Genomic DNA, 27,496 nt, shown 5'->3' on the forward strand with positions numbered 1-27,496 from the left:
GTCACCGTGAGTTAGAGTTGAGTTTGGTGTGGGGGTGGTCTAGAACCGCCTGCACGCTGGGTAGCAGCTTAGTCCATCACCTGTGCCACGCTCTGGTTGATAAGTTGAATGAGAGCCTGTACAGGCACAGGTCATGTTTGATCTGTTGTACATACGTTTGTTCTGAGTCAGAACTGGCTCAGTAGCATTTAGCAAAACCTTTAATTAGGCTATAATATGATACAATGGCCTGTTACACACAAAGAAATCTAGTGTATTATTTGCTCATGCTGCCTCTGTACCCTTCTCCAAACAACCAATAATACCCCTTAGGGAAAGAAAAATATCAACACACTGTGGCAGAATCCCTAATCCTTGGTAAGAAATATTGGCCTAAGTGGTTAATAAAAAGCGGAAAAGTAAAACGGAGGGAATTTGTGAAGTATTTAGTGTTTACAACTTGACCACAGAAATATGCATATAGATATGTATACATGCATATTTATATAGAGATGTATATTTTACACAGGTAAATTAAATTAAAATTGCCAAAAAGTGTAGTGAAATGTTTAGACAAATGTATTCTGAACAAAGGGGTGGACATGTGGCAGAAACACAAGTAGGTGTCACCCTCTCTGTTCCATATGTGTAAATCCCTACTAGGGCTTTATATGTTTCATTCGCGGGGTTGCTGGATTGGGGACGTAATCACCAGGATGGTCTGCTAAGCAAATCAAAGTGGGGCATTTGCCCCTGGAAAGGTGTCAGAGAGGCCTGTGTACCCATAATGTGCCTTTCAAACCCGATGCAGTTGTGGTACTGCCTTACACCCGTTGGTCTCCTTCAGTTGTAAACTGTGGGTGTGTTTCTTTTCTCTTTTATGTAGGAGGACCATTGGCGGGAGAAACGCCCTCCTTAGCTCTTGCACATAAACTCACCAGTGAGGCACGATCATCTGCTGTCTCTTTACCTACATCTCCGTCCCATAGACAGGGTCAAAGATCATGGCTGGACAGAAAAGGCTTGTTGGATTCCGTGCAACCACATTCTGTGTACCTAGAGACACCCACATTTGAGACAACCGACATTCAGCAGGATCCTGTAGACCTCCAAGGTTGCCTGTCTTATGGAAGAACCAGAAAGATACATTTGCTGCCCAGCAGAAAGTGAATGAAGCAACACCCTAGATTATTTAGCACACCTAAGAATCCCAAGCACACCCAGAGATGGCACCCAGTCAAGGGGGAAAAAGGAGTATGACACCCTGTGCGTTGACCTGACCTTAGAACCCGTGGCTAATTGTTGTAGACACAGAAACGCATATACCTGGTCTTCTAGGGCCTGAGCCCATCCCCAAATACCCTTTACACTCAGCCTTTGTTAGCCTGAAGCAGCTGAAATGATGGGGAGGACCTCCAGGTTGGCCTGGGTGGCTTCCCAGTTGTCCAGGGAGCTTCAGGGAAGGGATGGAGAGACTTCTCTTGGACACCCGACAGAAAAGGAGGCTTTGTGTTGCTTCAAATCTGAAAGGTACAAATGTGGGCATCTTTCAGGGCAAGTGGAATCTAGGCCTGTGATAAGTTGGTGTACACCGGAGGTGCCCCAAAGTACCTTGTCCTGAGAAATGAACACAGGAGGGGGCACAGCACGTGCTTCCATGGAAAGTGTAGACTGCAACGGGCAGTGCCAAATGAGCTAGGCAGTCGCCTCTTTCCTCCACAGGGGTAAAGATTCTGCTACGGCCCTGGAGACAGCGCCCTCTGCACCCCACGGCCCAGTGTTGCAGTGACTGTGGTGGATATGCATGCGGAAGGGCAGGGGAGAAGCGTTAGCCTTAGGAACCCAGCCCTGGCCTGACACCTCCGGATTAGTGCCTTTCGCCGTGATGCTTGTGGAACTAGGATAGTTTCTCACTCAAGATTCCATAATGAGGCTGCAAATCACTGCGCAGGCGCACTTTGCTCTGCAACCAGGCGCTTCTGGAAGGAGGGAGGAGACCAGGGTTCTTCCCTGCAACTGCCAGAGAGGCCTCGGTTGTGAGTTCCACCGCTTTGGCTTCTGCGCAGACAACCTTCCCATGGCGAGGGAAGCAGGATCTGGGGAAGGCCTTTTGGCCGCCATGGGTTGTGAGGAAGCAGGCGTGGCAGTTGGCTCTTTGGAAAAGGCAAGTCCGGGGAACCCTGGGGAGCAGTTCCCTGTGAGTTGTGGCACTTCCACATTGGCAGAGCACGCAGCAGCTGAGGAGAAGGTCACCGCCACCCACCTTCTGCTTCAGGAGAGTGAGGCAGGGGAGGAACATAGCAGGCTTGTGGAAAAACAGGAGGAGGCCGTAGTGTTAAAGAAGGGTGTGAGTATTGTGGAGGTAGACCTTGAGACACAGGGCTTGTTGCAGAAGCAGGAAGGGGTGGGGCATCAGGAGAAATGTGAGCAGGCCCCAACCTCACCTACTCTGCAGTCAGCCCCTGCCCCCGCCTCTCCCATCGCACCCGCTCCCCAACTCGCCTCTGCCACCTTGCCTGCACCTCGGCTGCCACTATCCTCAGAGAGGCCGCCATTGCCGGGTACCAGCCCCCTCCAGGGCACCCTGGATGCGCTGGAGACCATTCAGTTTGAGTTGAATGACCTTAATGCCCGAAGTGGCAGGGCATACTTCCGTATGAGGCGGAGCCTGGTACGGAACTGCAAGACTTACCTGGAACGTCGGAGTGCCCTCCTCCAAGCAATCCCAGGCTTCTGGGCAAAAGCTGTATCCTTTTCATGATGGCACCAGAGGACCTCTTAGAGGATGTGGGTGTGGGGATTGAACCTCGGGATATGTAGGAGGGTAGCATCCTAAAAGGAAACAACAGAGCTGCCCACGGTAAAATTCATTTCTACCTTATAGTTCCCTTCATCCTGGAACTACTGCTGTACCTCTTGCCCCAAAGTACCTTTTGATTGGGTATGTCCAACATTTCCAGGGACCAGATGCAGTGCCCACAGGTTGTCTAAGAATGGCCACACATCTATTGCTATCAGTCTAACTACAAGGGGGACAGTTGTTATCCTCACATGTGCATCCTCTTCCTACTTGTCTTTTGTCAGTTTTGTGGCTACTCCAAACCAAAGTCACCGTGCAGATACTGTTCTCTCCATCCCCAGACCTTCAAGATATTACCTGAGGGATGAGTTTGGATAGCAGGCGAGATGCTGTAGGAGTTTCAAAGAGAGAATCCTTTTATGAACTGTCTGTGACTTAACTAGATCAGCTGACTCAATGTCCCACCCCATTACCACCCTCCTTACATCACACACCAGACACCCAGACACATGGAGGTATATGAAATCCCTCTCCTGCCAAGAGCCCACACAGACATCCTTCCTCAGCCTACATATAGCTGTGGATGAGAACATAGCCTAGAGAACCATTGCATTCTAGAGGGCATATGATCAATGAACGTTAGGTTGGGGGAAATGTGTCTGGTATTGGCAAGAGGTCTAGCAGAATGCATGGTTGAAACACTTGCTGCTGACTTCTTGCTCCTGTCTAGTTCTTTTACTGGCTTGTCCCTCAAGGCTCCTTGACTAAAATCAGATTATGAATCACCCTCAGCTATCGACCATCATCAGTGAGAAAGACAAAGACATGCTCAGCTACCTGGTCAATGTGGAGGTGAGCCGGGGAAGGGCATGGGGAAGGACTCCTCCTTGGTGGCCCGCAAGGCCACATCTTTCTAAATCGATTTTCATGCTCCCTCTCCATCACCTGGCAGGTTGAGGAGCTCATTAGTGTGCACAAATGCTGCAAGATCATGTTCTCATTTGGGAGAAACCCCTATTTCCGGAACAGAGAGATCACTAAGAAGTATGACATTAACAGCACTGGTGAGAGGTGGCACCCTGATAGATGGATAGTATGAAGGGTTGACCACTGAGAAACATCCTCCTACACTTTAACCGTCCTTGCCTTCCCGCTGTACAGGCTATAGTGCCACTCACTCCACCCCAGTCTTATGGTTCAGGGACTATGAACCTGTGCCCCACTGCAACAGAAACCACGACACCAGGATTGACTTCTTTTCTTGGATCTCAGAGCACAACTGCCCAGGATCAAACAGGATTGCACAGGTAACCATACCGAACGGTTGATGCGGTTTCTCCACTGTTGTGTGCAAGGAGTCTTAGTTCATACCTAACCAGTCTTTTCCTACACCAGGTGATCAGTGAGGACCTGTGGCTCAATCCCATGCAGTCAAGCCTGAAGGAAGATAGGAGGGAGAAAGTTTATAGAGAAGATCTCGGTAAGGTTTGATAGCATTTGTGACCGGGAGGAAAACTGTAGTGTCCTCAGAGTGGCTCTGTGGATACCAGCCTAACTGACTTACTGGCTTTGGAGCCTGGGTTGCCATGTCAAGTACTCTGGAGCAGGTTTGATCCCCAGGCCTCTGGAGAAACAGACTCTGGTGACTCTCAGTTTGTGGTATCTTATAGGCGGGGGTTCCTTGGTACGCAGGAACATTTTCACATGCAGAGAAAATCTCCTTTCCTTCTTTCCTGTATGTACTCTTCTCTCACTTAGGATGGAAACATACTCCAGTGTCACATCATGTTTCCCTGTCAATCAGGTGGTCAGAGAAAATAGTTTCAAATCAACATGTGCCAAGGGCTTGGTCAGAAGAGTACCTGTCTGCATATTACATCCCTTTCATAACTGAGTATGACGGACTAGCAGAAGCAAAGGTGCCAATGCAACACCTTTAACTAGCAACCCATGCTTACCCTCCTCTACTTCTTCATGTAGTTTTCACCTCCCTCACTGCTATTCTGATCATGGGAATTTTTCTTGGCAGCATATTGGCTATCAACAACCAGCACTCATTGTTAACACAGATTGTTAAAAGACAGTACTAAAGCCTAGAGAATCAAAATTAATAAGAGCTCACATGTCATGGAAATTGATAGCTAACAAAACCCCCACATACACACTCACACACATGTACATAAACATGCATTCAAAATATCATTAAGTGTCTCTCCAAGACAGTAACTCTTAATTCTCTAACAGAGTGGCCTGTATTAACATTCTTTGACACCAAATGAAAAGATAACATTTTAAAGTAAGTTTAATTGCCTTTTATGTGATGTGATTGAGTGGTCCCATGGATTTCTGGAACTCATCTCTTCTAGGATTCTCGGCACTTTCGATGTGAACAAGACAGACCGTCAAACTACGTCGAACAGCACACAGCCAGGAAGGCTCGTCATTCTAACCAAGGAAGATTCAACCTGTCTCACAAGGAGCTGTGATCAAATTAGGAAGGCTGTGTGTGGGTGGGTTTCAAAGAAGGAAGGTTCTGAAGAGGTTCTGTTTTATAAGTACCTTGTTCCCACTTTATCCTTTCAAGTAGTGAGTGGAATGTAACGCAACCACTTTCTGGATGTACAAAGAAGAACCTGCAATTCGTAGCTTGTTTCTTACTAATATTGTCTATTACCATGGTCAATTTTAATTCATAGGCCACCCCTACAATTTTGAATGTGTTTAAATAGTCTATTTTTCATAATTATTTTAATATACTACTGAATCTATTCAGATATTTTTTCGGTATATTCCTGAGGGGTATTGATACATACTTTTCGTGTTTTTGTTAGTTTTTCTTTCATTGGGTTTTGGTGGGGGCTGTGTACCCTCGTGACAGCAGCTTGTCTGCTGATTAGTTTGTGGAGAGTGTCAACTCTTTTCCGTGAGTGTTTGTTGATTATGCAGCCTCTGAAACATACATGGTACTTTATTATATCTTATTAATTTATGAGAAGTCAAAATGAACTCCTTGGCCTTCACATTGAGGATTTTTCCTATAGGAGAACATGTGTGTTATAAAGAATGATACCATTCCATTGAATGCTTCAATTTTATCTTAATGCATTCTCACAGTAATGTGACAGGTGACTTTAATGCTGTTCTTCTGCTGTCATCATTATTCCTTATTTTCATATCTACATACTCTTAAAATATTTCCTCCTTTGTTATATAGTGGCCTTTCAAATGAGCAACTTTAAAAAAAATTGCATATCCCTCAGTAATTTGTTTCTGTTTAGTCTTTCATATTATTCTGTGAATAATATATTTTTTATTCATAAAACAATATTATCAAGAAGGAGTGACACGATTTCAACATAATTGTTAAAAGAAAATGAAAGAACACATCCCTTTGAAATAAGACATCACATTGTATAGTATAAAGAAAAATGTTAGTCAGGATAGAGACATCCAGGATTCCTCATATTGCCCTTCAATGAATAGAATCTCTTAAAACAGTGGAACTAAAATATTGAGCATCTCCATATATTTTGTGTACAATCAAACTTGCTGGCATGGAGACTAATCCACCCATAATAGTGCTATCGGACAATGTGGAAATTCTTTCTGTTTTGTGGAGGGGAGGCCCATCATTTGCCACCAGAGTGTGATGGGTTTGATTTCATTCAGTTAACACAATATGCTGCTATGTCACTTGAAAAACAGAAAGGTACAAGCTGATGTCACAAGAAACTCTAGAAATTGCTAGTCTAGAGTGGCTATGACCTGCTTAAAATGTCCTGATTGGGTCGGATAACCTATGTCCTCAAAGGAACAATCTTAGTCTTGGACACTTTATGATGATCTGGGCAGCATTGGATAAATCTACCCAATGCAATGTTATTTGCTCTCCTGACTGCTGCTTCCTTGTACACAGATCCTTGAGAACTTCATTCTCTATTCTGTTTATCCTACTGTTTATCAACTGATCAGGTTAGAAGAACTTTGCTTCTTCTGCTTTTGTGCTGTTTCAGATCTTATTGAATTGATAGTTAAGACTACCATTCCTCTGAACTCTGGTATTTGTGAACACCAGTCTAATTCCCACACCCCCACCCCAGTCATTTCTTTTATTCAAAGATATTTAAAACAATATATTGTGGAACTATGGCAAGCAGCATTTCTCCCTTGTAGTGACATAAATTGTTCTCTTTTCCAATATCTCATCAGATGACAAGCCCATGCAGTAATTATCTTGGTAACCAAGATCACAAGAAACAAGAAAAGGCTAATATCAGAATTCCTTGTAATTTTTGCCTTCACCTGAATAAATCTCAATAAAACCCAAAAGCTTGTGCAGCCATTCATTGTTGCAGCTACTGGCTTCTCATCTGGAGCATAAAAGCTAGAGAGAGAGAGAGAGAGAGAGAGAGAGAGAGAGAACTCATGGAAACACTTTGTCCAAAGGACTGCTGGGCAACATGAGCACCAGCTCCAAAGTCCTATGACCACCTGCCACCGGTCAGAGCTATGTCACCACTCATGACAGGTCACTGTGTGGTCTCTGTGTGTGGAGTCTCAAAGCTCTTCAAATTCATGCCACTTTGGCCATGCTGTCAGTGAACCTGTCCAATGGGGTAGAATTACCTCCATGGCTTCACAGGACTGTCAGGATGCAGAGCGGCTCATTCTGGCGATGGCCTCCTCCATCACATCATGTGATGATTCTTCCTGAGTCAGGAAGAGCAAAGGAGAACCGGTGCATCAGGTGGTGGTGACAGAGCGGAGTGCTGAAAGCACCGTTGATGTCCAGGAGAGCCAACCGTCATCCTGGAAGAACCACAGCCTGAATGCTCCTCAGAGATGAGGGTGGCGAAGCTGAGTCTCACCCACATTGCCCAGACTGTGAGCAGTTTCCAGGCCCTGAAGAAGGACATCATTCCTGTTAGAATGGAGGGGCAGCGACACTGAGGAAGGCCCTCAGGGACATGTACAGACACGTACGCCGCAGCAGTGTGCTCTGGCTTAAGAACCAATGTGAGGTAGCACAGGACCGGGCTGGTTTCCTTACGTCATGCAGAGGGTTGCTATGCGTTGGAACCAACTTGGCACCTAACAAGAAAAGGAAGACACTTTCAATAAGTACAGAGCCTCGTCTTTCTCTCATAGAGGTGCTGGTGGTTTTGAACCCCCGACCTTGTGGTTAGCAGTCCCACATGGAAACCCCACAATGCCAGGGCTCCCTTTGATTTCATTTGTAGTTACAACATTTTGAGTAACTCCTAGGAAGCCCTTTTGATTTTTCTTCTGCTTTCCCATTAATGACGGTTTTGTTCTCAAAGACATCGTTCATGTTGTTTGAGAAACAACTCGCCACAGTGTTGGGACTGAAGCACGAAGCATGTGACAAAATCACCGGTGACTAAGAAGCCAACAGTGTGTGGTACTAGCTGATTCAGAGAGCAATGGTATTTAAAATCCTCACTCTTGCTGAGTGGAAGTGATGTGCTGATGATACACTGTGATTGAAAACATCACTCCAACCCAGTAAGGATGACAGCTCTGACCAGAGCACATGAGGAGGTTCAATGAGTGAACTTGCACAGACCGGTGAAGTCACACAACCTTGTGGGAGGAATGTGAGCACAAGCATGCTGGCCCTGTGAATCAATGTGTGTTGTGGTAAACAATTGCATGGGGATTTTTATAAAGCCATACATTTCAGCTGAAACACGGCCCACAGATTGGGTAGACACACAGTTGCTCTCAGCCCTCTGAGAGTGTCACTTGGTGGGGTCTCCATCCCCTTCACAGGACCTGGGAGTGGAGTGGGCGGAGTCTTGTTTTGCCTTGTAATTTTGCTGAACACACTCTCTCTCTCTCTCTCTCTCTCTCTCTCTCTCTCTCTCTTTCTCTCTGTCACACACACATACACACACACACACGCTCACAAACACACACTGTCATCACAGTGAAAGTAAGCCTGCAGGCAGGACTATGTGGGCAAACAAGCCAGTAGGACACATGAAATGGAGGGTGGTTTGTCACACTCAGGGCACTGGGCCTTGATACCAAAATAATGCCGCTGGCAAATTGATCACAGGAAACACAACAGTAAAAGAGGGATTTTATCCTATAATCATTCAAAAGCAAGAGGAAAGGAGAGCCACATTCTGTCTGGGACTCCTCCCTGGGGTGACTCTGCATCCCTCAGAGAGGCACAGGTTTGTCCTTGGCTTTGGGTGAACAGCCTGAGGCTCCCCTTCTAGCCATTGCAGGTGTTCTCACAGTTGCTTAGCCTACTGCCCCCTTTTTGGAGACATAAAGTATTCAGCACCCCCGGGCCCTTAAGGACATTTCTATTAATGCCCACTCTCTAGGACAGCAGTTCTCAAACTTCCTCAGGCCCTGACCCTCCTAAAGTGGTGACCCTAACCATAATATTATATTATTGCTACTTCAACATTGTCATTTGTTATTACTGTTATGAATCATCATGTAAATATCTGATATGCAGGATGTCCTGTAATTGTTACAAATCGAATATAATTAGACATAATGAAAGCATTGTTATTCAACACAAAATATGTCATTATATATTATGAAATATTTATGTTTTCTCCGATCATCCTAGGTGACCCCTGTGTAAGGATCATTCCACCCCTAAAGGTGTAGTGACCCACATATGAGAAACACTGTTTAAGATAAAGTGTTGATACCTGCTTTAGCAGCTCACTCCCACCCTCAAATGTTCCCGTGCCAGCCCACACCAAGGCTGGACTCACCCACTTTGGCAACCCTAAGGAGCCTTTGGTGTGGGAAGCCCACAGGGAGGGTTCTGCTGTGTGCTCTGGGGTCACCGTGAGTTAGAGTTGAGTTTGGTGTGGGGGTGGTCTAGAACCGCCTGCACGCTGGGTAGCAGCTTAGTCCATCACCTGTGCCACGCTCTGGTTGATAAGTTGAATGAGAGCCTGTACAGGCACAGGTCATGTTTGATCTGTTGTACATACGTTTGTTCTGAGTCAGAACTGGCTCAGTAGCATTTAGCAAAACCTTTAATTAGGCTATAATATGATACAATGGCCTGTTACACACAAAGAAATCTAGTGTATTATTTGCTCATGCTGCCTCTGTACCCTTCTCCAAACAACCAATAATACCCCTTAGGGAAAGAAAAATATCAACACACTGTGGCAGAATCCCTAATCCTTGGTAAGAAATATTGGCCTAAGTGGTTAATAAAAAGCGGAAAAGTAAAACGGAGGGAATTTGTGAAGTATTTAGTGTTTACAACTTGACCACAGAAATATGCATATAGATATGTATACATGCATATTTATATAGAGATGTATATTTTACACAGGTAAATTAAATTAAAATTGCCAAAAAGTGTAGTGAAATGTTTAGACAAATGTATTCTGAACAAAGGGGTGGACATGTGGCAGAAACACAAGTAGGTGTCACCCTCTCTGTTCCATATGTGTAAATCCCTACTAGGGCTTTATATGTTTCATTCGCGGGGTTGCTGGATTGGGGACGTAATCACCAGGATGGTCTGCTAAGCAAATCAAAGTGGGGCATTTGCCCCTGGAAAGGTGTCAGAGAGGCCTGTGTACCCATAATGTGCCTTTCAAACCCGATGCAGTTGTGGTACTGCCTTACACCCGTTGGTCTCCTTCAGTTGTAAACTGTGGGTGTGTTTCTTTTCTCTTTTATGTAGGAGGACCATTGGCGGGAGAAACGCCCTCCTTAGCTCTTGCACATAAACTCACCAGTGAGGCACGATCATCTGCTGTCTCTTTACCTACATCTCCGTCCCATAGACAGGGTCAAAGATCATGGCTGGACAGAAAAGGCTTGTTGGATTCCGTGCAACCACATTCTGTGTACCTAGAGACACCCACATTTGAGACAACCGACATTCAGCAGGATCCTGTAGACCTCCAAGGTTGCCTGTCTTATGGAAGAACCAGAAAGATACATTTGCTGCCCAGCAGAAAGTGAATGAAGCAACACCCTAGATTATTTAGCACACCTAAGAATCCCAAGCACACCCAGAGATGGCACCCAGTCAAGGGGGAAAAAGGAGTATGACACCCTGTGCGTTGACCTGACCTTAGAACCCGTGGCTAATTGTTGTAGACTCAGAAACGCATATACCTGGTCTTCTAGGGCCTGAGCCCATCCCCAAATACCCTTTACACTCAGCCTTTGTTAGCCTGAAGCAGCTGAAATGATGGGGAGGACCTCCAGGTTGGCCTGGGTGGCTTCCCAGTTGTCCAGGGAGCTTCAGGGAAGGGATGGAGAGACTTCTCTTGGACACCGGACAGAAAAGGAGGCTTTGTGTTGCTTCAAATCTGAAAGGTACAAATGTGGGCATCTTTCAGGGCAAGTGGAATCTAGGCCTGTGATAAGTTGGTGTACACCGGAGGTGCCCCAAAGTACCTTGTCCTGAGAAATGAACACAGGAGGGGGCACAGCACGTGCTTCCATGGAAAGTGTAGACTGCAACGGGCAGTGCCAAATGAGCTAGGCAGTCGCCTCTTTCCTCCACAGGGGTAAAGATTCTGCTGCGGCCCTGGAGACAGCGCCCTCTGCACCCCACGGCCCAGTGTTGCAGTGACTGTGGTGGATATGCATGCGGAAGGGCAGGGGAGAAGCGTTAGCCTTAGGAACCCAGCCCTGGCCTGACACCTCCGGATTAGTGCCTTTCGCCGTGATGCTTGTGGAACTAGGATAGTTTCTCACTCAAGATTCCATAATGAGGCTGCAAATCACTGCGCAGGCGCACTTTGCTCTGCAACCAGGCGCTTCTGGAAGGAGGGAGGAGACCAGGGTTCTTCCCTGCAACTGCCAGAGAGGCCTCTGTTGTGAGTTCCTCCGCTTTGGCTTCTGCGCAGACAACCTTCCCATGGCGAGGGAAGCAGGATCTGGGGAAGGCCTTTTGGCCGCCATGGGTTGTGAGGAAGCAGGCGTGGCAGTTGGCTCTTTGGAAAAGGCAAGTCCGGGGAACCCTGGGGAGCAGTTCCCTGTGAGCTGTGGCACTTCCGCATTGGCAGAGCACGCAGCAGCTGAGGAGAAGGTCACCGCCACCCACCTTCTGCTTCAGGAGAGTGAGGCAGGGGAGGAACATAGCAGGCAGGTGGAAAAACAGGAGGAGGCCGTAGTGTTAAAGAAGGGTGTGAGTATTGTGGAGGTAGACCTTGAGACACAGGGCTTGTTGCAGAAGCAGGAAGGGGTGGGGCATCAGGAGAAATGCGAGCAGGCCCCAACCTCACCTACTCTGCAGTCAGCCCCTGCCCCCGCCTCTCCCATCGCACCCGCTCCCCAACTCGCCTCTGCCACCTTGCCTGCACCTCGGCTGCCACTATCCTCAGAGAGGCTGCCATTGCCGGGTACCAGCCCCCTCCAGGGCTCCCTGGATGCGCTGGAGACCATTCAGTTTGAGTTGAATGACCTTAATGCCCGAAGTGGCAGGGCATACTTCCGTATGAGGCGGAGCCTGGTACGGAACTGCAAGACTTACCTGGAACGTCGGAGTGCCCTCCTCCAAGCAATCCCAGGCTTCTGGGCAAAAGCTGTATCCTTTTCATGATGGCACCAGCGACCTCTTAGAGGATGTGGGTGTGGGGATTGAACCTCGGGATATGTAGGAGGGTAGCATCCTAAAAGGAAACAACAGAGCTGCCCACGGTAAAATTCATTTCTACCTTATAGTTCCCTTCATCCTGGAACTACTGCTGTACCTCTTGCCCCAAAGTACCTTTTGATTGGGTATGTCCAACATTTCCAGGGACAAGATGCAGTGCCCACAGGTTGTCTAAGAATGGCAACACATCTATTGCTATCAGTCTAACTACAAGGGGGACAGTTGTTATCATCACATGTGCATCCTCTTCCTACTTTTCTTTTGTCAGTTTTGTGGCTACTCCAAACCAAACTCACCGTGCAGATACTGTTCTCTCCATCCCCAGACCTTCAAGATATTACGTGAGGGATGAGTTTGGATAGCAGGCGAGATGCTGTAGGAGTTTCAAAGAGAGAATCCTTTTATGAAAGGTCTGTGACTTAACAGATCAGCGGACTCAATGTCCCACCCCATTACCACCTCCTTACATCACACACCAGACACCCAGACACATGGAGGTATTTGAAATCCCTCTCTGCCAAGAGCCCACACAGACATCCTTCTTCAGCCTACACAGAGCTGTGGATGAGAACATAGCCCACAGAACCACTGCACACTAGATGGCATATGATGAATGAACGTTAGGTTGGGGGAAATGTGTCTGGTATTGGCAAGAGGTCTAGCAGACTGCATGCTTGAAACACTTGCTGCTGACCTCTTGCTCCTGTCTAGTTATTTTACTGGCTTGTCCCTCAAGGCTCCTTGACTAAAATCAGATTATGAATCACCCTCAGCTATCAACCATCATCAGTGAGAAAGACAAAGACATGCTCAGCTACCTGGTCAATGTGGAGGTGAGTCGGGGAAGGGCATGGGGAAGGACTCCTCCTTGGTGGCCCACAAGGCCACATCTTTCTAAATCGATTTTCATGCTCCCTCTCCATCACCTGGCAGGTTGAGGAGCTCATTAGTGTGCACAAATGCTGCAAGATCATGTTCTCATTTGGGAGAAACCCCTATTTCCGGAACAGAGAGATCACTAAGAAGTATGACATTAACAGCACTGGTGAGAGGTGGCACCCTGATAGATGGATAGTATGAAGGGTTGACCACTGAGAAACATCCTCCTACACTTTAACCGTCCTTGCCTTCCCGCTGTACAGGCTATAGTGCCACTCACTCCACCCCAGTCTTATGGTTCAGGGACTATGAACCTGTGCCCCACTGCAACAGAAACCACGACACCAGGATTGACTTCTTTGCTTGGATCTCAGAGCAAAACTGCCCAGGATCAAACAGGATTGCACAGGTAACCGTACCGAACGGTTGATGCGGTTTCTCCACTGTTGTGTGCAAGGAGTCTTAGTTCATACCTAACCAGTCTTTTCCTACACCAGGTGATCAGTGAGGACCTGTGGCTCAATCCCATGCAGTCAAGCCTGAAGGAAGATAGGAGGGAGAAAGTTTATAGAGAAGATCTCGGTAAGGTTTGATAGCATTTGTGACCGGGAGGAAAACTGTAGTGTCCTCAGAGTGGCTCTGTGGATACCAGCCAAACTGACTTACTGGCTTTGGAGTCTGGGTTGCCATGTCAAGTACTCTGGAGCAGGTTTGATCCCCAGCCCTCTGGAGAAACAGACTCTGGTGACTCTCAGTTTGTGGTATCATATAGGCGGGGTTTCCTTGGTATGCAGGAACATTTTCACATGCAGAGAAAATCTCCTTTCCTTCTTTCCTGTATGTACTCTTCTCTCACTTAGGATGGAAACATACTCCACTGTCACATCATGTTTCCCTGTCAATCAGGTGGTCAGAGAAAATAGTTTCAAATCAACATGTGCCAAGGGCTTGGTCAGAAGAGTACCTGTCTGCATATTACATCCCTTTCATAACTGAGTATGACGGACTAGCAGAAGCAAAGGTGCCAATGCAACACCTTTAACTAGCAACCCATGCTTACCCTCCTCTACTTCTTCATGTAGTTTTCACCTCCCTCACTGCTATTCTGATCATGGGAATTTTTCTTGGCAGCATATTGGCTATCAACAACCAGCACTCATTGTTAACACAGATTGTTAAAAGACAGTACTAAAGCCTAGAGAATCAAAATTAATAAGAGCTCACATGTCATGGAAATTGATAGCTAACAAACCCCCCACATACACACTCACACACATGTACATAAACATGCATTCAAAATATCATTAAGTGTCTCTCCAAGACAGTAACTCTTAATTCTCTAACAGAGTGGCCTGTATTAACATTCTTTGACACCAAATGAAAAGATAACATTTTAAAGTAAGTTTAATTGCCTTTTATGTGATGTGATTGAGTGGTCCCATGGATTTCTGGAACTCATCTCTTCTAGGATTCTCGGCACTTTCGATGTGAACAAGACAGACCGTCAAACTACGTCGAACAGCACACAGCCAGGAAGGCTCGTCATTCTAACCAAGGAAGATTCAACCTGTCTCACAAGGAGCTGTGATCAAATTAGGAAGGCTGTGTGTGGGTGGGTTTCAAAGAAGGAAGGTTCTGAAGAGGTTCTGTTTTATAAGTACCTTGTTCCCACTTTATCCTTTCAAGTAGTGAGTGGAATGTAACGCAACCACTTTCTGGATGTACAAAGAAGAACCTGCAATTCGTAGCTTGTTTCTTACTAATATTGTCTATTACCATGGTCAATTTTAATTCATAGGCCACCCCTACAATTTTGAATGTGTTTAAATAGTCTATTTTTCATAATTATTTTAATATACTACTGAATCTATTCAGATATTTTTTCGGTATATTCCTGAGGGGTATTGATACATACTTTTCGTGTTTTTGTTAGTTTTTCTTTCATTGGGTTTTGGTGGGGGCTGTGTACCCTCGTGACAGCAGCTTGTCTGCTGATTAGTTTGTGGAGAGTGTCAACTCTTTTCCGTGAGTGTTTGTTGATTATGCAGCCTCTGAAACATACATGGTACTTTATTATATCTTATTAATTTATGAGAAGTCAAAATGAACTCCTTGGCCTTCACATTGAGGATTTTTCCTATAGGAGAACATGTGTGTTATAAAGAATGATACCATTCCATTGAATGCTTCAATTTTATCTTAATGCATTCTCACAGTAATGTGACAGGTGACTTTAATGCTGTTCTTCTGCTGTCATCATTATTCCTTATTTTCATATCTACATACTCTTAAAATATTTCCTCCTTTGTTATATAGTGGCCTTTCAAATGAGCAACTTTAAAAAAAATTGCATATCCCTCAGTAATTTGTTTCTGTTTAGTCTTTCATATTATTCTGTGAATAATATATTTTTTATTCATAAAACAATATTGTCAAGAAGGAGTGACACGATTTCAACATAATTGTTAAAAGAAAATGAAAGAACACATCCCTTTGAAATAAGACATCACATTGTATAGTATAAAGAAAAATGTTAGTCAGGATAGAGACATCCAGGATTCCTCATATTGCCCTTCAATGAATAGAATCTCTTAAAACAGTGGAACTAAAATATTGAGCATCTTCATATATTTTGTGTACAATCAAACTTGCTGGCATGGAGACTAATCCACCCATAATAGTGCTATCGGACAATGTGGAAATTCTTTCTGTTTTGTGGAGGGGAGGCCCATCATTTGCCACCAGAGTGTGATGGGTTTGATTTCATTCAGTTAACACAATATGCTGCTATGTCACTTGAAAAACAGAAAGGTACAAGCTGATGTCACAAGAAACTCTAGAAATTGCTAGTCTAGAGTGGCTATGAGCTGCTTAAAATGTCCTGATTGGGTCGGATAACCTATGTCCTCAAAGGAACAATCTTAGTCTTGGACACTTTATGATGATCTGGGCAGCATTGGATAAATCTACCCAATGCAATGTTATTTGCTCTCCTGACTGCTGCTTCCGTGTACACAGATCCTTGAGAACTTCATTCTCTATTCTGTTTATCCTACTGTTTATCAACTGATCAGGTTAGAAGAACTTTGCTTCTTCTGCTTTTGTGCTGTTTCAGATCTTATTGAATTGATAGTTAAGACTACCATTCCTCTGAACTCTGGTATTTGTGAACACCAGTCTAATTCCCACACCCCCACCCCAGTCATTTCTTTTATTCAAAGATATTTAAAACAATATATTGTGGAACTATGGCAAGCAGCATTTCTCCCTTGTAGTGACATAAATTGTTCTCTTTTCCAATATCTCATCAGATGACAAGCCCATGCAGTAATTATCTTGGTAACCAAGATCACAAGAAACAAGAAAAGGCTAATATCAGAATTCCTTGTAATTTTTGCCTTCACCTGAATAAATCTCAATAAAACCCAAAAGCTTGTGCAGCCATTCATTGTTGCAGCTACTGGCTTCTCATCTGGAGCATAAAAGCTAGAGAGAGAGAGAGAGAGAGAGAGAGAGAGAGAACTCATGGAAACACTTTGTCCAAAGGACTGCTGGGCAACATGAGCACCAGCTCCAAAGTCCTACGACCACCTGCCACCGGTCAGAGCTATGTCACCACTCATGACAGGTCACTGTGTGGTCTCTGTGTGTGGAGTCTCAAAGCTCTTCAAATTCATGCCACTTTGGCCATGCTGTCAGTGAACCTGTCCAATGGGGTAGAATTACCTCCATGGCTTCACAGGACTGTCAGGATGCAGAGCGGCTCATTCTGGCGATGGCCTCCTCCATCACATCATGTGATGATTCTTTCTGAGTCAGGAAGAGCAAAGGAGAACCGGTGCATCAGGTGGTGGTGACAGAGCGGAGTGCTGAAAGCACCGTTGATGTCCAGGAGAGCCAACCGTCATCCTGGAAGAACCACAGCCTGAATGCTCCTCAGAGATGAGGGTGGCGAAGCTGAGTCTCACCCACATTGCCCAGACTGTGAGCAGTTTCCAGGCCCTGAAGAAGGACATCATTCCTGTTAGAATGGAGGGGCAGCGACACTGAGGAAGGCCCTCAGGGACATGTACAGACACGTACGCCGCAGCAGTGTGCTCTGGCTTAAGAACCAATGTGAGGTAGCACAGGACCGGGCTGGTTTCCTTACGTCATGCAGAGGGTTGCTATGCGTTGGAACCAACTTGGCACCTAACAAGAAAAGGAAGACACTTTCAATAAGTACAGAGCCTCGTCTTTCTCTCATAGAGGTGCTGGTGGTTTTGAACCCCCGACCTTGTGGTTAGCAGTCCCACATGGAAACCCCACAACGCCAGGGCTCCCTTTGATTTCATTTGTAGTTACAACATTTTGAGTAACTCCTAGGAAGCCCTTTTGATTTTTCTTCTGCTTTCCCATTAATGACGGTTTTGTTCTCAAAGACATCGTTCATGTTGTTTGAGAAACAACTCGCCACAGTGTTGGGACTGAAGCACGAAGCATGTGACAAAATCACCGGTGACTAAGAAGCCAACAGTGTGTGGTACTAGCTGATTCAGAGAGACATTGTATTTAAATTCCTCACTCTTGCTGAGTGGAAGTGATGTGCTGATGATACACTGTGATTGAAAACATCACTCCAACCCAGTAAGGATGACAGCTCTGACCAGAGCACATGAGGAGGTTCAATGAGTGAACTTGCACAGACCGGTGAAGTCACACAACCTTGTGGGAGGAATGTGAGCACAAGCATGCTGGCCCTGTGAATCAATGTGTGTTGTGGTAAACAATTGCATGGGGATTTTTATAAAGCCATACATTTCAGCTGAAACACGGCCCACAGATTGGGTAGACACACAGTTGCTCTCAGCCCTCTGAGAGTGTCACTTGGTGGGGTCTCCATCCCCTTCACAGGACCTGGGAGTGGAGTGGGCGGAGTCTTGTTTTGCCTTGTAATTTTGCTGAACACTCTCTCTCTCTCTCTCTCTCTCTCTCTCTCTCTCTCTCTCTCTCTCTCTCTGTCACACACACATACACACACACACACGCTCACAAACACACACTGTCATCACAGTGAAAGTAAGCCTGCAGGCAGGACTATGTGGGCAAACAAGCCAGTAGGACACATGAAATGGAGGGTGGTTTGTCACACTCAGGGCACTGGGCCTTGATACCAAAATAATGCCGCTGGCAAATTGATCACAGGAAACACAACAGTAAAAGAGGGATTTTATCCTATAATCATTCAAAAGCAAGAGGAAAGGAGAGCCACATTCTGTCTGGGACTCCTCCCTGGGGTGACTCTGCATCCCTCAGAGAGGCACAGGTTTCTCCTTGGCTTTGGGTGAACAGCCTGAGGCTCCCCTTCTAGCCATTGCAGGTGTTCTCACAGTTGCTTAGCCTACTGCCCCCTTTTTGGAGACATAAAGTATTCAGCACCCCCGGGCCCTTAAGGACATTTCTATTAATGCCCACTCTCTAGGACAGCAGTTCTCAAACTTCCTCAGGCCCTGACCCTCCTAAAGTGGTGACCCTAACCATAATATTATATTATTGCTACTTCAACATTGTCATTTGTTATTACTGTTATGAATCATCATGTAAATATCTGATATGCAGGATGTCCTGTAATTGTTACAAATCGAATATAATTAGACATAATGAAAGCATTGTTATTCAACACAAAATATGTCATTATATATTATGAAATATTTATGTTTTCTCCGATCATCCTAGGTGACCCCTGTGTAAGGATCATTCCACCCCTAAAGGTGTAGTGACCCACATATGAGAAACACTGTTTAAGATAAAGTGTTGATACCTGCTTTAGCAGCTCACTCCCACCCTCAAATGTTCCCGTGCCAGCCCACACCAAGGCTGGACTCACCCACTTTGGCAACCCTAAGGAGCCTTTGGTGTGGGAAGCCCACAGGGAGGGTTCTGCTGTGTGCTCTGGGGTCACCGTGAGTTAGAGTTGAGTTTGGTGTGGGGGTGGTCTAGAACCGCCTGCACGCTGGGTAGCAGCTTAGTCCATCACCTGTGCCACGCTCTGGTTGATAAGTTGAATGAGAGCCTGTACAGGCACAGGTCATGTTTGATCTGTTGTACATACGTTTGTTCTGAGTCAGAACTGGCTCAGTAGCATTTAGCAAAACCTTTAATTAGGCTATAATATGATACAATGGCCTGTTACACACAAAGAAATCTAGTGTATTATTTGCTCATGCTGCCTCTGTACCCTTCTCCAAACAACCAATAATACCCCTTAGGGAAAGAAAAATATCAACACACTGTGGCAGAATCCCTAATCCTTGGTAAGAAATATTGGCCTAAGTGGTTAATAAAAAGCGGAAAAGTAAAACGGAGGGAATTTGTGAAGTATTTAGTGTTTACAACTTGACCACAGAAATATGCATATAGATATGTATACATGCATATTTATATAGAGATGTATATTTTACACAGGTAAATTAAATTAAAATTGCCAAAAAGTGTAGTGAAATGTTTAGACAAATGTATTCTGAACAAAGGGGTGGACATGTGGCAGAAACACAAGTAGGTGTCACCCTCTCTGTTCCATATGTGTAAATCCCTACTAGGGCTTTATATGTTTCATTCGCGGGGTTGCTGGATTGGGGACGTAATCACCAGGATGGTCTGCTAAGCAAATCAAAGTGGGGCATTTGCCCCTGGAAAGGTGTCAGAGAGGCCTGTGTACCCATAATGTGCCTTTCAAACCCGATGCAGTTGTGGTACTGCCTTACACCCGTTGGTCTCCTTCAGTTGTAAACTGTGGGTGTGTTTCTTTTCTCTTTTATGTAGGAGGACCATTGGCGGGAGAAACGCCCTCCTTAGCTCTTGCACATAAACTCACCAGTGAGGCACGATCATCTGCTGTCTCTTTACCTACATCTCCGTCCCATAGACAGGGTCAAAGATCATGGCTGGACAGAAAAGGCTTGTTGGATTCCGTGCAACCACATTCTGTGTACCTAGAGACACCCACATTTGAGACAACCGACATTCAGCAGGATCCTGTAGACCTCCAAGGTTGCCTGTCTTATGGAAGAACCAGAAAGATACATTTGCTGCCCAGCAGAAAGTGAATGAAGCAACACCCTAGATTATTTAGCACACCTAAGAATCCCAAGCACACCCAGAGATGGCACCCAGTCAAGGGGGAAAAAGGAGTATGACACCCTGTGCGTTGACCTGACCTTAGAACCCGTGGCTAATTGTTGTAGACTCAGAAACGCATATACCTGGTCTTCTAGGGCCTGAGCCCATCCCCAAATACCCTTTACACTCAGCCTTTGTTAGCCTGAAGCAGCTGAAATGATGGGGAGGACCTCCAGGTTGGCCTGGGTGGCTTCCCAGTTGTCCAGGGAGCTTCAGGGAAGGGATGGAGAGACTTCTCTTGGACACCGGACAGAAAAGGAGGCTTTGTGTTGCTTCAAATCTGAAAGGTACAAATGTGGGCATCTTTCAGGGCAAGTGGAATCTAGGCCTGTGATAAGTTGGTGTACACCGGAGGTGCCCCAAAGTACCTTGTCCTGAGAAATGAACACAGGAGGGGGCACAGCACGTGCTTCCATGGAAAGTGTAGACTGCAACGGGCAGTGCCAAATGAGCTAGGCAGTCGCCTCTTTCCTCCACAGGGGTAAAGATTCTGCTACGGCCCTGGAGACAGCGCCCTCTGCACCCCACGGCCCAGTGTTGCAGTGACTGTGGTGGATATGCATGCGGAAGGGCAGGGGAGAAGCGTTAGCCTTAGGAACCCAGCCCTGGCCTGACACCTCCGGATTAGTGCCTTTGGCCGTGATGCTTGTGGAACTAGGATAGTTTCTCACTCAAGATTCCATAATGAGGCTGCAAATCACTGCGCAGGCGCACTTTGCTTTGCAGCCAGACACTTCTGGAAGGAGGGAGGAGACCAGGGTTCTTCCCTGCAACTGCCAGTGAGGCCTCGGTTGTGAGTTCCACAGCTTTGGCTTCTGCGCAGACAACCTTCCCATGGCGAGGGAAGCAGGATCTGGGGAAGGCCTTTTGGACGCCATGGTTTGTGAGGAAGCAGGCGTGGCAGTTGGCTCTTTGGAAAAGGCAAGTCCGGGGAACCCTGGGGAGCAGTTCCCTGTGAGCTGTGGCACTTCCACATTGGCAGAGCACTCAGCAGCTGAGTAGAAGGTCACCCGCGACCCACCTTCTGCTTCAGGAGAGTGAGTCAGGGGAGACACATAGCAGGCAGGTCGAAAAACAGGAGGAGGTGGTAGTGTTAAAGAAGTGTGTGAGTGTTGTGGAGGTAGACCTTGAGACACAGGGCTTGTTGCAGGAGCAGGAGGTGTTGGGGCATCAGGAGAAATGCAAGCAGGCCCAAACCTCACATACTCTGTCTCCCCAACCTGCATCCCAGTCAGCCCCAGCCCCCGCCTCCCCGTCGCACTCGCTCTCCAACTCGCATCTGCCTACTCGCCTGCACCTCAGCTGCCACTATCAGCATAGAGTCCGCAATTGCAGCATACTAGCCATCTCCAGGGCTCCCTGGATGAGCTGGAGACCATTCAGTTTGAGATGAATGACCTTAATAACCAAAGTGGCAGGGCATACTTCCGTATTAGGCGGAGCCTAGTACAGAACTGCAAGACTTACATGAAACGTCGGAGTGCCCTCCTCCAAGCAATCCCAGGCTTCTGGGCAAAAGCTGTATCCTTTTCATGATGGCACCAGAGGACCTCTTAGGGGATGTGGGTGTGGGGATTGAACCCCCGGATATGTAGGAGGGTCGCATCCTAAAAGGACACCACAGAGGTGCCCATGGTCAAATTCATTTCTACCTTATAGTTCCCTTCATCCTGGGACTGCTGCTGTACCTCTTGACCCAAAGTACCTTTTGATTGGGTATGTCCAAATTTTCCAGGGACCAGATGCAGTGCCCACAGGTTGTCTAAGAATGGCCACACATCTATTGCTACCAGTCTAACTGCAAGGGGGACAGTTGTTATCCTCACATGTGCATCCTCTTCCTACTTGTCTTTTGTCAGTTTTGTGGCTACTCCAAACCAAACTCACCGTGCAGATACTGTTCTCTCCATCCCCAGACCTTCAAGATGTTACCTGAGGGATGAGTTTGGATAGCAGGCGAGATGCTGTAGGAGTTTCAAAGAGAGAATCCTTTTATGAAAGGTCTGTGACTTAACAGATCAGCGGACTCAATGTCCCACTCCATTACCACCCTGCTTACATCACACAACAGACACCCAGACACATTGAGGTATTTGAAATCCCTCTCCTGCCAAGAGCCCACACAGACTTCCTTCCTCAGCCTACATATAGCTGTGGATGAGAATATAGCCCACAGAACTATTGCACTCTAGAGGGCATATGATGAATGAACGTTAGGTTGGGGGCAAATATGTCTGGTACTGTCAAGAGTTCTGGCAGACTGCATGCTTGAAACACTTGCTGCTGACCTCTTGCTCCTGTCTAGTTCTTTTACTGGCTTGTCCCTCAAGGCTCCTTGAATAAAATCAGATTATGAATCACCCTCAGCTATCGACCATCATCAGTGAGAAAGACAAAGACATGCTCAGCTACCTGGTTAATGTGGAGGTGAGTCGGCGAAGGGCATGGGGAAGGACTCCTCCTTGGTGGCCCACAAGGCCACATCTTTCTAAATCGATTTTCATGCTCCCTCTCCATCACCTGGCAGGTTGAGGAGCTCATTAGTGTGCACAAATGCTGCAAGATCATGTTCTCATTTGGGAGAAACCCCTATTTCCGGAACAGAGAGATCACTAAGAAGTATGACCTTAACAGCACTGGTGAGAGGTGGCACCCTGATAGATGGACAGTATGAAGGGTTGACCACTGAGAAACATCCTCCCCCACTTTAACCATCCTTGCCTTCCCGCTGTACAGGCTATAGTGCCACTCACTCCACCCCAGTCTTATGGTTCAGGGACTATGAACCTGTGCCCCACTGCAACAGAAACCACGACACCAGGATTGACTTCTTTTCTTGGATCTCAGAGCACAACTGCCCAGGATCAAACAGGATTGCACAGGTAACCATACCGAACGGTTGATGCGGTTTCTCCACTGTTGTGTGCAAGGGGTCTTAGTTCATACCTAACCAGTCTTTTCCTACACCAGGTGATCAGTGAGGACCTGTGGCTCAATCCCATGCAGTCAAGCCTGAAGGAAGATAGGAGGGAGAAAGTTTATAGAGAAGATCTCGGTAAGGTTTGATAGCATTTGTGACCGGGAGGAAAACTGTAGTGTCCTCAGAGTGGCTCAGTGGATACCAGCCTAACTGACTTACTGGCTTTGGAGTCTGGGTTGCCATGTCAAGTACTCTGGAGCAGGTTTGATCCCCAGGCCTCTGGAGAAACAGACTCTGGTGACTCTCAGTTTGTGGTATCATATAGGCCGGGGTTCCTTGGTATGCAGGAACATTTTCACATGCAGAGAAAATCTCCTTTCCTTCTTTCCTGTATGTACTCTTCTCTCACTTAGGATGGAAACATACTCCAGTGTCACATCATGTTTCCCTGTCAATCAGGTGGTCAGAGAAAATAGTTTCAAATCAACATGTGCCAAGGGCTTGGTCAGAAGAGTACTTGTCTGCATATTCCATTCCGTTCATAACTGAGTATGACGGACTAGCAGAAGCAAAGGTGCCAATGCAACACCTTTAACTAGCAACCCATGCTTACCCTCCTCTACTTCTTCATGTAGTTTTCACCTCCCTCACTGCTATTCTGATCATGGGAATTTTTCTAGGCAGCATATTTGGCTATCAACAACCAGCACTCATTGTTAACCCAGATTGTTCAAAGGCAGTACTAAAGCCTAGAGACTCAAAATTAATAAGAGCTCACATGTAATGGAAATTGATAGCTAACAAACCCCCCACATACACACTCACACACATGTACATAAACATGCATTCAAAATATCATTAAGTGTCTCTCCAAGACAGTAACTCTTAATTCTCTAGCAGAGTGGCTTGTATTCACAGTCTTTGAAAGCAAACAAAAAGATAACATTTCAATGTAAGTTTAATTGCTTTTTATTTGCTGTGTTTGAGTGGTCATGGGCTTCTGGAACCCATCTCTTCTAGGACTCTCAGCACTTTCGATGTGAACAAGACAGAACGTCAAATTACGTCGAACAGCACTCAGCCAGGAAGGTTTTTCATACTTACCAAGGAAGATTCAACCTGACTCACAAGGACCTGTGAGCAAAGAAGGAAGGCTTTGTGTGGGTGGGTTTCAAAGAAGGAAGGTTATGAAGAGGTTCTGTTTTATAAGTACCTTGTTCCCAGTTTATCCTTTCAAGTATTGAGTGGAATGGAACACAACCACTTTCTTGATGTAGAAAGAGGAACCTGCAATTCATAGCTTGTTTCTTTCTAATATATCTATTAACATGGTCAATTTTAATTCATAGGCCATCCCTACAATTTTGAATGTGTTTAAGTAGTCTATTTTTCATAATTATTTTAATATACTACTGAATCTATTCAGATATTTTTTCGGTATATTCCTGAGGGGTATTGATACATACTTTCCGTGTTTTTGTTAGTTTTTCTTTCATTGGTTTTTGGTGGGGGCTGTGTACCCTCATGACAGCAGCTTGTCTGCTGATGAGTTTGTGGAGAGTGTCAACTCTTTTCCACGAGTGTTTGTTGATTATGCAGCCTCTGAAACATACATGGTACTTTATTATATCTTATTAATTTATGAGAAGTCAAAATGAACTCCTTGGCCTTCACATTGAGGATTTTTTCCAATAGGAGAACATGTGTGTTTTAAAGAATGATACCATTCCATTGAATGTTTCAATTTTATCTTAGTGCATTCTCACAGTAATGTGACAGGTGACTTTTAATGCTGTTCTATCTGCTGTCATCATTATTCCTTATTTTCATATCTACATACTCTTAAAATATTTCCTCCTTTGTTATATATTGGCCTTTCAACTGAGCAACTTTAAAAAAATTGCATATTCCTCGGTAATTTGTTTCTCTTTAGTCTTTCATATTATTCTGTGAATAAATTATTTTTTATTCGTAAAACAATATTCTCAAGAAGGAGTGACAAGATTTCAACATCATCAGTTAAAAGAGAATGAAAGAACACATCCCTTTGAAATAAGATATCACATTGTATAGTATAAAGAAAAATGTTAGTCGGGATAGAGACATCCAGGATTCCTCATATTGCCCTTCAATGAATAGAATCTCTTAAAACAGTGGAACTAAAATATTGAGCATCTCCATATATTTTGTGTACAATCAAACTTGCTGGCATGGAGACTAATCCACCCATAATAGTGCTATCGGACAGTGTGGAAATTCTTTCTGTTTTGTGGAGGGGAGGCCCATCTTTTGCCACCAGAGTGTCATGGGTTTGATTTCATTCAGTTAACACAATATGCTGCTATGTCACTTGAAAAACAGAAAGGTAGAAGCTGATGTCACAAGAAACTCTAGAAATTGCTAGTGTAGAGTGGCTATGACCTGCTTAAAATGTCCTGATTGGGTCGGATAACCTATATCCTCAAAGGAACAATCTTAGTCTTGGACACTTTATGATGATCTAGGCGGCATTGGATAAATCTACCCAATCCAATGTTACTTGATCTCTTGACTGCTACTTCCATGTACACAGATCCTTGAGAACTTCATTCTCTATTCTGTTTATCCTACTATTTATCAACTGATCAGGTTAGAAGGACTTTGCTTCTTCTGCTTTTGTACTGTTTCAGATCTTATTGAACTGATAGTTAAGACTACCATTCCTATGAACTCTGGTAGTGTGGACACCAGTCTCATTCCCACCCCCCCATACCCCAGTCATTTCTTTTACTCAAAGATTTTTATAACAATATTTTGTGGAATTTTGGCAAGCAGCATTTCTCCCTTGTAGTGACATAAAGTGTTCTCTTTTCCAATATCTCATCAGATGACAAGCCCATGTAGTAATTATCTTGGTAACCAAGGTCCAAGAAACAAGAAAAGGCTAATAAAGAATTCCTTGTAATTTTTGCGTTCACCTGAATAAATCTCAATAAAACCCAAAAGCTTGTGCAGCCATTCATTGTTGAAGCTACTGGCTTCTCATCTGGAGCATAAACGCTAAAGAGAGAGAGAGAGACAGAGAGAAAGAGAGAGAGAGAGAGAGAGAGAGAGAGAGAGAGAGAGAGAGAGAGAGAGAGAGAGAGAGAGAAAGAACTCATGGAAAAACTTTGTCCAAAGGACTGCTGGGCAACATGAGCACCAGCTCCACAGTCCTATGACCAGCTTCCACCGGTCAGAGCTATGTCACCACTCATGACAGGGCACTGTGTGGTCTCTGTGTGTGGAGTCTCAAAGCTCTTCAAATTCATGCCACTTTGCCATGCCGTCAGTGAACCTGTCCAATGGGGTAGAACTACCTCTATGGACTCACAGGACTGTCAGGATACACAGCGGCTCACCCTGGCGATGGCCTCCTCTATCACATCATGTGATGATTCTTTCTGAGTCAGGAAGAGCAAAGGAGAACCGGCGCATCAGATGATGGTGACAGAGCAGAATGCTGAAAGCACCGTTGATGTCCAGGAGAGCCAACCGTCATCCTGGAAGAACCACAGCCTGAATGCTCCTCAGAGATGAGGGTTGCGAAGCTGAGTCTCACCCACATTGCCCAGACTGTGAGCAGTTTCCAGGCCCTGAAGAAGGACATCATTCCTGTTAGAATGGAGGGGCAGCGACACTGAGGAAGGCCCTCAGGGACATGTACAGACACGTACGCCGCAGCAGTGGGCTCTGGCTTAAGAACCAATGTGAGGTAGCACAGGACCGGGCTGGTTTCCTTACGTCATGCAGAGGGTTGCTATGCGTTGGAACCAACTTGGCACCTAACAAGAAAAGGAACACACTTTCCATAAGCACAGAGCCTCGTCTTTCTCTCATAGACGTGCTGGTGGTTTTGAACCCCTGACCTTGTGGTTAGCAGCCCCACATAGAAACCCCACAACGCCAGGGCTCCCTTTGATTTCATTTGTAGTTACAACATTTTGAGTAACTCCTGGAAAGCCCTTTTGATTTTTCTTCTGCTTTTCCATTAATGACGATTTTGTTCTCAAAGACATCATTCATGTTGTTTGAGAAATCCACTCGCCACTGTGTTGGGACTGAAGCAGGAAGCATGTGACAAAATCACTGGATAAAAAGAAGCCAACAGTGG

Source organism: Tenrec ecaudatus, chromosome Y (assembly GCF_050624435.1).
Source record: "Tenrec ecaudatus isolate mTenEca1 chromosome Y, mTenEca1.hap1, whole genome shotgun sequence".
In the NCBI taxonomy this organism is placed as follows: domain Eukaryota; kingdom Metazoa; phylum Chordata; class Mammalia; order Afrosoricida; family Tenrecidae; genus Tenrec; species Tenrec ecaudatus.